This window comes from Spea bombifrons, chromosome 2 (genome assembly GCF_027358695.1).
Source record: "Spea bombifrons isolate aSpeBom1 chromosome 2, aSpeBom1.2.pri, whole genome shotgun sequence".
NCBI lineage: Eukaryota > Metazoa > Chordata > Amphibia > Anura > Pelobatidae > Spea > Spea bombifrons.
This window is the reverse complement of record NC_071088.1, coordinates 68,005,276-68,017,386: the sequence shown is the minus strand read 5'-3', so window position 1 is coordinate 68,017,386 and position 12,111 is coordinate 68,005,276. Positions and strand designations below refer to the sequence as shown.

The window sequence follows — 12,111 nt, the reverse complement described above, 5'->3', positions numbered from 1 at the left end:
CCTCCACTTGCACCATTTACAGTATGGCGGGGGATGCCTAGTTTAAAAGAGCTTAGGAGGTGATCAACAATGTCAAGGCACTCTGAAGCGACACTGAAAACTCACCCCAGGATGCATTGTGGACGATCCAGAGAGCGACCAAAGCGCCATAGCGAGAGATATCAACTCTCCCAAGATGTGGAGCCCACCAAAAAATAAACAAGTTCCCAAGAGGGTCTGTCCAGACCCTCCTGAGAACTCTGAGGCACTGCATTCAACCAAGCAAGTCAATGGAGCCCAGCTTACTAATTACATTGTGATTAGTAAACTATATAAAAAATAAGAAAAAATAGTTAAAATAAAAATGTGGTTACATGTTCCAACAAAATGTAAATAGAAAAAAGTCCAAAAAATATATTTAGAAAAACTTTTATTTTTATGAGCAAGTCCTAAAATTAGCACTGTATCTTCCCAAAAAAATTGGCATGGAAAGAGCTAAAATACTAGCATTTGCAATACCCTGGAGTGTCTATTTTTCAAAAATATATAGTTTTGCTGAATAAATTGAATTAACCCATTTCAAAGATGTCCAGATATCAAGATTCAAATATAAAAAATTGAATTGCTCATGTCCCAAAATGTGGCCTCCCATTAACCTGACAAATCTATGCATGTGTGGTATCACTGTATTTAGGAAATATTGCTGAACCCATATTGGGGAGTTGTTTAACAGTGACATATTCTAGAAGCTTTAAATTCATATCCGAAGTACAACTTGTGTGTGGGGGGGAAACCACACACAAAAAAACTACTACCACAAACCTTGGCAAAGGCTGGTGGTAGAATTTGTGGATGGAAAATGTTAAAATACCACCATTTGAAATACCTGAGCGTATCTAGTTATATGGTTTCATGGGGGTAAATTGAATTGACCGGCTTCAAAGATGTCCCAAATAGGGCACAGGGGCAAAATAAACAGATGTCAGAATTCCAAGTTAAAACTATTGGATTGTGCATGTCCCAAATTGGGCCTTTTAGCCCCAAACAAACTGACAAACCCATGCATGGGTGGTATCGCTGTACTCGAGAGATGTTCCTGGACACATATTGGGGTATTGTTTGAAAGTGACATACCAGGTGCTGTAAATTCATAATCGAAGTAAAATTTCTGTGGAAAAAAAAACCACAAAAAACTGCCACAGACTATGACAAAGGCTGGTGGTAGAATTTACAAGTGCTAAAATACCCCCAATTGAAATACATGGGGTTGCCTACTTTGATATGTGTCAGGGTCTACTTTTTCGCTGCCTGAACCATGGCTTTTTCATACCTGTGGTATGTAAATCTGCTACCACTAGTGGCCACCCTCCGCCCTCTGGAGCACTCAGAACTCTATTGCTAGGATCAGGTGTACCTTATTACCTGAGTTGAGCCCTAATCAATACATCCAGCTGGGCCTTGTTACCTGGATTACCCTGCCTTACCCTGCCTTTGTATTGAAGCCTGTGGACCTTTCGGCTGTGGCTCTGCACCTGCACCGTTCCTGGTTACCTGCTTTGTGTCCTGATCAAGTGGATTCCCTGTTTTGTGTCCTGATCAAGTGGACTCCCTGCTTTGTGTCCTGTCCAAGTGGGGTCTCTGCCTTTTGTGCCCTTCCAAGTGGGCTCTCTGCCTTTTGTGCCCTTCCAAGTGGGCTCTCTGCCTTTCGTGCCCTTCCAAGTGGGCTCTCTGCCTTTTGTGCCCTTCCAAGTGGGCTCCCTGTCAAAAGACTTATTACCGGTATTTATTTATCCTGCCATACGCCTGGTTTCTTGCTTACAGACTGTATAACCCTTATTTGCTTGTCCTGTTATATACATATAATACATTACCTGGATTTCTGCTTGTGGCGTCTTTGTTTGTATAATCATGCATCGTGGGTTACAGACCGTACCCCAAGTATCCCCTGCACATGGGCTCCTACCCGACCTGATTACCCGAGTCCTCACAATATGGTTCGAAGTATGGCTCGACAGGCGTAAATTGAACTGGCTTCAGAGATGTCTCAAATAGGACATGTGGCAGGATTACAAGATGTGAAATAGCATAATGCTAATTGTACTTATTGCCCTATAACTTGCACAAAAAACATAAAAACATTGGGTATTTCTAAACTAAGGACACATATTAGAGTTTATTGAGCGCTGCTTACATACATTTTCTGCCTTTTGTGGCAGATCTGGTTCTAGCCTCACATACACAACAGGTAGGCGCCTGTATGTCATATATTAACCACTGTCCTTAAAGTTTCATGACCGATTTTTTGATCCCTCAAAAAGAAGAGTGGTGCTGGTCCTTAATGTAAAATCCTTATTGACTACTTGTATTGGTATTTTTTTTTACTCTTACCATTTTTTTTACCATCATTTATCACAGGGACTGAATGCCGGTTTAGACTTTTTTTCTGCTTTATTTCATGTTAGCTGATCATTAAAATGGCAATGGGTGGTGAGGAGTTTCCAGGAAAGCTCAAGCTGTGGAAGCATATGGTGAGATCTGGGTATTTCTACGTGTGTCAGGCTACGGAGTCAGTGTTATAAACACAAAGAAGCAATATGGCTTTTGTTTATATCGATATCTTGAAATCACACATAATTGTGGCATTGTAATGTTTGATGTCATTTCAAACTTCACTTCATATATTTGCCAACTTTTGGCAAGGAGAGTCCTGAAACTGTCAACTTGCTCTGTCACTGGTCTGCTATCACAGATGTTTTTTTACCACTCGTTAAAGTATTTAGAGATACCCTATGGTCATATACGTCTCTATAAGTCTTTGTGTATACAGAATGAAAATGATAAATTTGATTATCTCTTTTAAAGAAACAATGGAAACATACAGTTTATCCCCCCTACAGTGAATTGCGGGCCAGTAATATAGTAAAACAAAGGTGTACACACTGTGCCCATGTACATGAGTAGCACAAACTTCCCTAGTGTCTCACAACTAGAAACAAAGTATACAAAATTGAAGCTCAAATAATGATGAAACAACGATGGAAACAACAGTAAAAAAAAAATAAAAAAAATAAAAATCTGTGTAACATAGAAAGTAGATACTCCAAACTTATCTCAGCTTGTATAGCAGGTTCAGTGCTCCTCCATAAAGGATCAGAACTTTACAAGGAGAAAAACAATAAAGTGCATAGTGCAGTATAATTTTTAGCACACATCTTATATTTAGTATAATATAGTATATCCTTAACATTACTATATATTGTGACGTTAGATCTGCCCTCATAAGCAAATGCTCTCCTGCTCGATCCTTACGTTCTTCCCATGGGCTAAGGCTCTCCTCCTCACTTATCACCTATTCCTTTTCCCGTCTACAAGATTTCACTCGGCCCCATATCTCTGGAATCTACTTCCCCCGAACCTTCAGAATTCACCCTCACTCCCAACACTCAAGAAATATCTCAAAACTGACTTCTTCAGAGGAGCATACCATCTTAGCTGCTAGAACTTCCTTGTCACTGATAGAACCCCACACTACCTTTCACCTTTCTCTGTTCCTTATGTTTGTCACCCCATTCCCTCAAGATTGTAAGCTTGTGAGCAGGGCTCTCGCCACCTAATTTATCTGTCTTTTTAGTCTGTCAATTCTTGTCTTGTCATACCCCTTGAATATATGTATTGTAGTAAGCGCTATATAAATAAGAGATAATAATAATAATAATAATAATAATAAAATGTGGTGGGGAATTTGCCTGAAGTAGGACCTTGGGGGTGCATAGAGAGTGTATCTCTTCAGCATGGCTGGAATTAGGGGTGGTAGAAAGAGTGACTGTGTCTGCAGCAGGACTGGAGGGGGTGGTAGTACAAAGAGAGAGTATACCTGCAGCAGGCATGGAGGGAATGGTAGTACAAAGAGAGAGTGTGCCTGCAGCAGGCCCAGAGGGAATGGTAGTACAAAGAGAGAGTGTGCCTGTAGCAGGGCAGAAGAGGATGCTAGTACTAAGAGAGAGTGTGCCTGCAGTAGGCCCAGAGGGAATGGTAGTGTAAAGAGAGAGTGTGCCTTTGGCAGGACTGGTCGGGTCGCTGGGCGTGTTATTCTTTGTCAATTAGGAAAGTTGGTTTACATCAACATTTTTTCCAGGCCATATACAATTCCTTTTGCTTAAAAGCACATACATAGGGTATGTAAACTCACAGATGGACACAGACTTTTTGGGGTCTGTGAGCTATAGATGATGTGTATTTGCATCCTGGAAAGTAACTGCAATCATTGAGTGCTGTTATATCATTTTATTTTCATTTTGTTGTTTTGGATCAGGTGGAGTCCTGCTCAGGCACCAAGAATTAATGATGAGGTTTGCCCTCTGCACATACGTTATAGCCAATGCACTGCACAACAGACAGGTTTTAAGTGATGAAGGGTTGCAGACATAGTTTTGTGCTTTTTTTCCATTATGTGCACATACATTATTTCTTGTCTGTTTGCTTTATAGAATGCATTCTTTCATATAATCTATGACTTCTTTCATACAGTGTTTTCGGTTGCCTGCTTGCAAAAGGGTATACTATACTATATACCAAATGCATTGGAAAAATCCAAAATTTTAATACATATATATATCCATGGAAAAAATAGGAGTACTCGCAGGACTTCATATTAAAGTGCAAAAATATTTCTTAGTTTAGGTCATATCATTGAGTGGCAGTGCTGCTGAGGAGTGGGTAGCACCTAATCGTTACAGGCCAGCTATCCCTCCTTTTACTGCAATTCCTGGCATTAATATTGATGTAACCGTAGTACCGTGTTGCTAGCCCTAATTATTTTTGGGCGAAGCGGCCATGGACCCCATTGACATGCCAGAATTTCTTAATGTTAATGGGCATTATAAGAAAGCCGCTCCTATTCGAGCACCAGCCCCATCTGTAGTACACCCATTTATGCCCAGTCTATGGATAGGCATTCATTTCATGAATTTTAACAACAGCCTATGCCCCCTAGGGAGCACCACTAGTTTGACAGGCTGTATAAAATCCAACACCTGATTACCCACCTCGCTGCCAGGTTTCCAGAGGTTTATACACCAGGAAGGAATATCTGTGTGGATGAATCCCTGATGAAGTATAAAGGAAGCTTGGGATTGAAGCAGTATATTCCTTCCAAACATTCCAGGTATGGAGTGAAGGCGTATAAGCTTTGCAAGGGCGAGACTGGGTACACTCAGGCCTTCCGTGTATATGAGGGAAAGCATAGCCACCTTGACCCTCCAGGTTGCTCAGAACATCTGGGAACCAGTGCAAAAATAGTTCGGGACCTAATATTGCCCCTTATGAACAAAGGCTACCACTTGTATGTAGTAAACTTATATACAAGTGTCTCTTTGTTCAAGCTGCTGTATTGTTTTAACACAGTAGCTTGCGGTACTATACGAAAGACCCACGTGGGTTTCCAACAACATCTGGCACAAACTCGGCTATGAAAGGGGGAGACCTCAGCTGTACGTTAAGAGGAGCTCTTGGCATTGAAGTTCAGGGACAGAAAGGAAGTGTGCATGTTGAGCACCATCCACCGTGAGAGGACTGTGGAGGTTTCTGTCCATGTTGTAAGAAAGCCATCGTGCATCAGGGCTTATAACAGGAACATGGGTGGGGTTGATCTGTCAGATCAGCCCCTACAGCCCTACCTCATGAGGAAGACAAAGGCCTTGTACGAAAAGATTGCAATTTATCTGAGGCAAATTGCACAAAAAAGCAAATCCTAGGATTTAATTGTCTTTTAATCCAAGATATTTCAGGGATCTTGTACCAGATGCATCTGGTCCCCAGGCACTGATGAGGGAAAGCAGAATTGGGGCTACCATTTTTATTTTTAAAATCCCCCTTACGGAAAAGAAGCAGAGCCCCCCCAAAAAAGATGCAGAGTATTCTACAGCATGGGCAAAAATTGGGTCGGTAACTGCTTCAAGCTGTACCACACTGTTGCTTATTTTATTTCTTTTTTTGTTCCTGCTCCAGCCTTTTTATTTTTTTTCTATGAGCCTAAATTTTGCTCTGTATATATCCGATATATTTGCACTGACAAGTGTCTATTCTGTGGCTGGATCAAATCCCCTCTTGCAGAAAGGCCAGGCTTTCTTGTAACCTGTCCCTTCTGATAGTTGGGTACAAAACTTTTTGACCCGGATGTCAAACTTCCAAATTGAAAAACTGAATTGCTCAAATGTGGCCTTTTAGCCCCCAAACAATCTGACAAACCCATGTCATGGTTGGTATCACTGTACTCAGGGGATGTTGCTGAACATATATTGTGGTGTTTGGCAGTGACATATACAGTATCTTACAAAAGTGAGTACACCCCTCACATTTTTGTAAATATTGCATTATATCTTTTCATTTGACAACACTGAAGAAACACTCTGCTACAATGTAAAGTAGTGAGTGTACAGCCTGTATAACAGTGTAAATTTGCTGTCCTTTAAAAATAACTGAAAAACTTTGTTTTCAAAAATATTTGGGCTGATGGGGTGAATTTCATTGGCTGGCTTCAAAGATGTCCAAAATAGGACATTGGGTCATAATGACCAGATTTGGGGAAAAAAAGGTTTTGAAATAGCAATATGCTACGTGTTACTTATTGCCCTACAACTTGCAAACAACAAACATAAAAACATAGGGTATTTCTAAACTCAGGACAAATAGTAGAGTCTAATTAGCAGGGTGGTTTTTTTATTAGCTTTTGTAGATGAGTAATATTTATAGTAAATCAGATGATACGATAAAAATAATGGTATCTAAAGAAAGCCCTTCTTGTCCTGAAAACAAACAATATATAATTTGTGTGGGTTCAGTAAATGAGAAACAAGAAAATTACAGCTATACATAAACACCCCAGAAACAATAAAACAGCCATTGTCACGAAAGGTACAAACAATAAAATCAGCCATTGTCACGAGGGGGTTAAAGTGTTTCTCTCCATGTAGTATAATAGTAATCTTAGGTTTTAATGAAGAATCTAGCTCCTTTCTCAGTGGCTTCCTACTGTATCTAGGCTCTCATAAACCATGTTTTAATTACATTCAGTGGCATGCCAAGCTTGATAATTACTGTAAGTCTAAAATCCCAAAGCAGACTAAAAGTGTATGTGGTAATGAGAACAAGTTAATGAAAAGATTGCCTGATACGTCTGCTATAGTTATACTGCTTCCAAGTCTGATCTTCCAATATGTTTAGAACAGCATACATTTCACTAATTAGTAAGCCAGGTAAAAACGATATTGTGTATAAGATTTTCTATAACAACACATCCATGCAAGGGGTATGACAACACTAAAACTGACTGGGTATATATATATATATAATATATTAGTACCCCATTAATTTTAGGACTGGCATATGTTTAGGGAGAAAGTATAAATGACACATACACTTTCACTTAGCAGATGTTCTGAGGATTCAACAGAAGAGTTACCGAATTAGATGACATGATTTAAAGTTAGAAGTGAGAAAAACCTACTTTACAGAAAGGGTGCTAGATACTGTACCTGGAATACACTTCAGAAAGTACTAGAGACCAACACAGAAAAGGAATTCAGCAAAGCTTGACATTTACATCAAGTTATCATTGCTAGCACTTATAATTGTGTTACCTTGATATTTACTTATGTCCCTAAGGGATATGTGGCCATTAGAATCCTGCAGCAAGAAAAAGATGAAATCATATACTTTCAATACAATCACAAAGACAGCTCGTTGTGATGTGTTTGATGGTTGACCAGAAGGATACCTACCAAGTATCCCATCAACATCAAGGCTGACAACCACTTTTATGAGAATTGGCATAATAAGTCCCAGGCCTAGTAAGTCTAGGGTGGTCAGATGAAGTGGAGCAACAGCTGCTGGCGGGGCAGCCCACTATTAGTCACCCTATTGTTCCATAGCTCTTAATGGAAGATCAAAGTTCCTTTAAACAGTAAGTTGTACTATAGAGGTCTGAGCAGATGATGTCCACAGTCTAATATGCATGCGAACTAAAGAGCCGGGTTAGAAGATCATATTCCAGGCTCTAGAGGAAGAGGACCTAGTAGAAGAGGAGGTCCTCCGCTGCTTAGGAGTTTTGAGGTTGAAGCTCTTGCTGTTAAACTTTATCAGAATATTTGGAAATATATTCTAGGATACTATATTTACCACTACTAGGTACAAATGTGCTCCAATATATAAATATATATATATATATACACATATATACATCCCAATAAAATTTGATACATATTTAAAATAGCGCTATGATTCCCAAATGAATACAAAACAATAAACATCCCTTAAAGAACTCCCCAGAAAAAGAAGCACAAAACTAGTTTCACTATAGCAGTAGAACAAAATCTAAATAAGTCAGTAAGTACGGTAGTTAACTATTTGTGAACTGATATAAATCATCTGCTGGCCCAGCGATGCTAGTAGGTGGCTGGAGGCAATTCAACAAAACCTTCACTAACAAGAGAAAATAATTCTATACTTCTCCTCCACCTAACCAAGACTACAAGCGCTCAATTCTGGGAAATTCTTTGTTTAATGTGTTTTTATTCATTTGGGGATCATATGGCTATTTTAAGTATGTATCATTATAAGTTAAAGTTAATATATATATATATATATATATATATATATATATGTATATGTATATATATATATATATATATATATATATATATATTTGGTTATGAATTGTACCATATTTACCATACTACCTGAACTCAAGCTGCCCCAGATGTTTAAGATTGTGGCTTTTATGATACTTTATATAATTTGATGGTAGTTTGTTGCCTTAATGCAGCAGTTGTGGGTTAATCAAGTGTCTTTGTTTTAAAGATCTTGCAAGAAATCTGTTTAGAACTGTCAACATCATGGGCCTGTGGGAGTCATGTGTACATAAAACAGTGATTCTAAGTAACTAATTATGTTTTGTTAAGCACCCTTACTGCATTAAGTGAAACTGCTTGACAAAACATAATTAGTTACTTAGAAATCACTTGTGTCTCCCCTCAGCAATCATCACTTCTTTCCACTCATGTCTCTATGATGTCATCCAACCTGCACCTAATTGCTAGAATTCCTTGACATGTTCAGTCTGACTGTTCCCTAGGTATTCACTAAAAACCACCTGTTCGGAACCATATAATTCTAAAAAGAAGCTATCCCACTTACTTCAGCATGTGATCTTTGGGTCAAATCATCCTCGCTTAAGCAGACTCTCTCGCCTTCCTTCTAATTCCCCCTCAACCACATAATAGACTGTAACTCAAAATAACAGTGCCCTCTTCTCCTTCTGGATCAGTATGTCTAACGCTTATTTGTGTTTTTAATAATTTTGTATATTATTAATTTTTAATGTTATTATAAAATTTGTATTCTCCCTTTGTGATTGGGCTATGGAATTTGGAACTATAAATGAAAAATAGCAATAATCATAATTGTAAATTGGATCCAATTGTACCTAAATTTAAAAGTGGGACCTGTGTACGGGTCTATATGATATGAATCTAGTGTAATGAACAGTATAATGTTCCAGGCAAGCAAAAATAGCCACCAAAACTCAATATAAATATATTATGAATAAAATATTAAAACTTCCCCATGTATAGCTGCAACCCATGTCTGGCACTTTCCAAAGCCTATTCAAAACTATATATACAATGGCACTCATACAATAAAAAGAAAAACACAAAAAGCAGTTGATATAACTCCCTCTAGGGTGCTTCAGCTGGATGTTGTTTTCTCAAAGTGCAGTGTCCAATAAAGAAAAAACACACAAATAAATCGATAGATAGATAGATAGATAGATAGATAGATAGATAGATAGATAGATAGATAAGAAAAAGGTGGACATCACAGGATCAAAAGCCTTTAATGTCCTCAATTGTCTGGATGAGAAAAAAGTTGCATGTTTGATCCCTCCACATTGCTCCATTTATTTACAATGCTTGTTCACAATGCGTCCGCTTACAGCGTGCATCTCAATGTATTGGGCGTATGTATGGGGTCATCTTATGGACAAACATCTGTTACCAGGGCCGTGTCACGGACTGGGTCCAAGCTGGTGACTGGAAGGACCCAGCGCGCCCGATGGTTGTTCACAGGAGTCACGATGCAGTAGTGGAGTCTGGGGCAGGGCCTGGTGCAGGGTGACCACACTCGCCCAGGCGTTGAGCACCTAGGTAGTGCAGCCAAACACCAGCGCCCTGATATGGCAGCAGATGGAGTCCAGAACAAAACGAATCCTGCAGACACCCTGGAGCAGGCATGAAGCATCACATGAGTCACGTGCAGGATGCTGCAGGCTGGGAGAATGGAAGCTAAGCAAAGGGTTAATGTAGCAGACACATAAACACAGCAAAGGAAAGGGAGACCAGGCAAGAAACATGATACAAGATATACACGAGAAGTGGCTAGAAACATGACATGAATAGCGAAAGATATAAACAGGCACAAGACAAGGAATAAACATAACCAGACAAGACATACATGTTACAGGGCACAACAAAGGACAGGGAAGAAGGCAAGGAACACAGGGGAAGGAGTGAGGAGCCGGAACCCTCGGACGCTTCTCCTATAAGCAAGGATAGGACATATTAACAGGGACATGGGGAGAGGAGAGAGGAACCGGAATCCTCAGATGATACAAGGAAGAAGGGCAAAGGTACATAAGAGACAAACAAACATGAATACAGAAACTAGCCTAGGACTACAAGATAACTATTGGAGATTCCGTCACATGATATGGCCATAGTATGCTTAGCCCACCACTACGCCAAAGTACTCCAATGACGGTGGGTCCTAACGCTAATCCCTGCTGACAAAGATACAAAACAAACCACACATGAAAACCAAACACATAGCACTGAGACATACTGAGACAAACAGAACACACAGGTGGGGCACACCTAATAAAGGAAGCAGAGCTGAAGCAAAGAGCCGGAGCAGAAGCAAGGAATGGAAAATAGAACAAAGCAAAAGGAAATCCAGGAATGGATCAAAGCAAAGCAGAGAAACTACAGCAGGACAGATATGCAGCTCCGCAGCCTGGGCAGACCGTGACAGTATCCCCCTCCGAAAAGAGCGGCCTCCGGACGCGAACAGAAACATCAAGAGAAGGAGGGCCCGCCCTCTGACGGGAGAACGGAGGAAACAAGTCAACCCAGGAACCAGCATACAGAGTCCGAAAAACGTAGGAGTCCTTTGATGACCAGCACTGCCGCTAGTAGACAAATCTCCTCCAAAAACAGGAATCAGAATGACTGTACAGGATTGAGGAAGTAGTCTCTAGCTGACATTTAGAGCCAGACGAAGGCAAGGTAGATAAGCCACTTGACAAGGCAGACACGGCAGGTAACCCACTTGCTGGGCAGACACAACTGGTACAGGTTCAAGCACAGGCACGGTTTCAGGCACAGGCACGGGTTCAGGTTCAGACAACAGGTTGCCCACTTGCAGGGCACACGACAGGTTGCGCACTTGGAGAATACTCAACCAGGGTAGCCCGGATACAGGCACTCATACTGGGAGTCCATAGTGGGACGTTGGCCGCAACTCCGGAAACCCTCTTTCAGGGTACACGGCAGGTTGCCCACTTGGAGAATACTCAACCAAGGTAGCCCGGATACAGGCACTCATACTGGGAGTCCATAGTGGGTCGCTGGCCGCAACTCCGGAACATGACAGGAAGCCCACCGGAAGGGGCAAGCTTGGCAGGAAGCCCACCGGAAGGGGCAAGCTTGGCAGGAAACCCTCTGGAAAGGGCACGCTCGGTAGGAAGCCCTCTGGAAAGGGCAAGCTTGGCAGGAAACCCTCTGGAAAGGGCACGCTCGGTAGGAAGCCCTACGGAAAGGGCTCACACATCAGGAAACCCTACGGAAAGGGCACGCTCGGTAGGAAGCCCTATGGAAAGGGCTCGCACATCAGGAAACCCTACGGAAAGGGCAAGCTTGGCAGGAAGCCCACCGGAAGGGGCGAGCTTAGGAGGAAACCCACCGGAAGGGGCGAGCTTAGGAGGAAACCCCTTTTGATGGGGTGTACACGACAGAAAACCCCGTTTGATGGGGTGTATACGACAGAAAACCCCGTTTGGTGGGGTGTACGATAGGAAAC

The 12,111-nt window shown here is 41.1% G+C and overlaps 1 pseudogene; it reads left to right on the top strand.

Annotated features, from left to right (window-relative positions):
• Positions 1-6,040: 6,040 nt before the first annotated feature.
• LOC128476074 (uncharacterized) lies at positions 6,041-6,140 on the top strand (annotated as a pseudogene).
• The last annotated feature ends 5,971 nt before the right edge of the window (positions 6,141-12,111 follow it).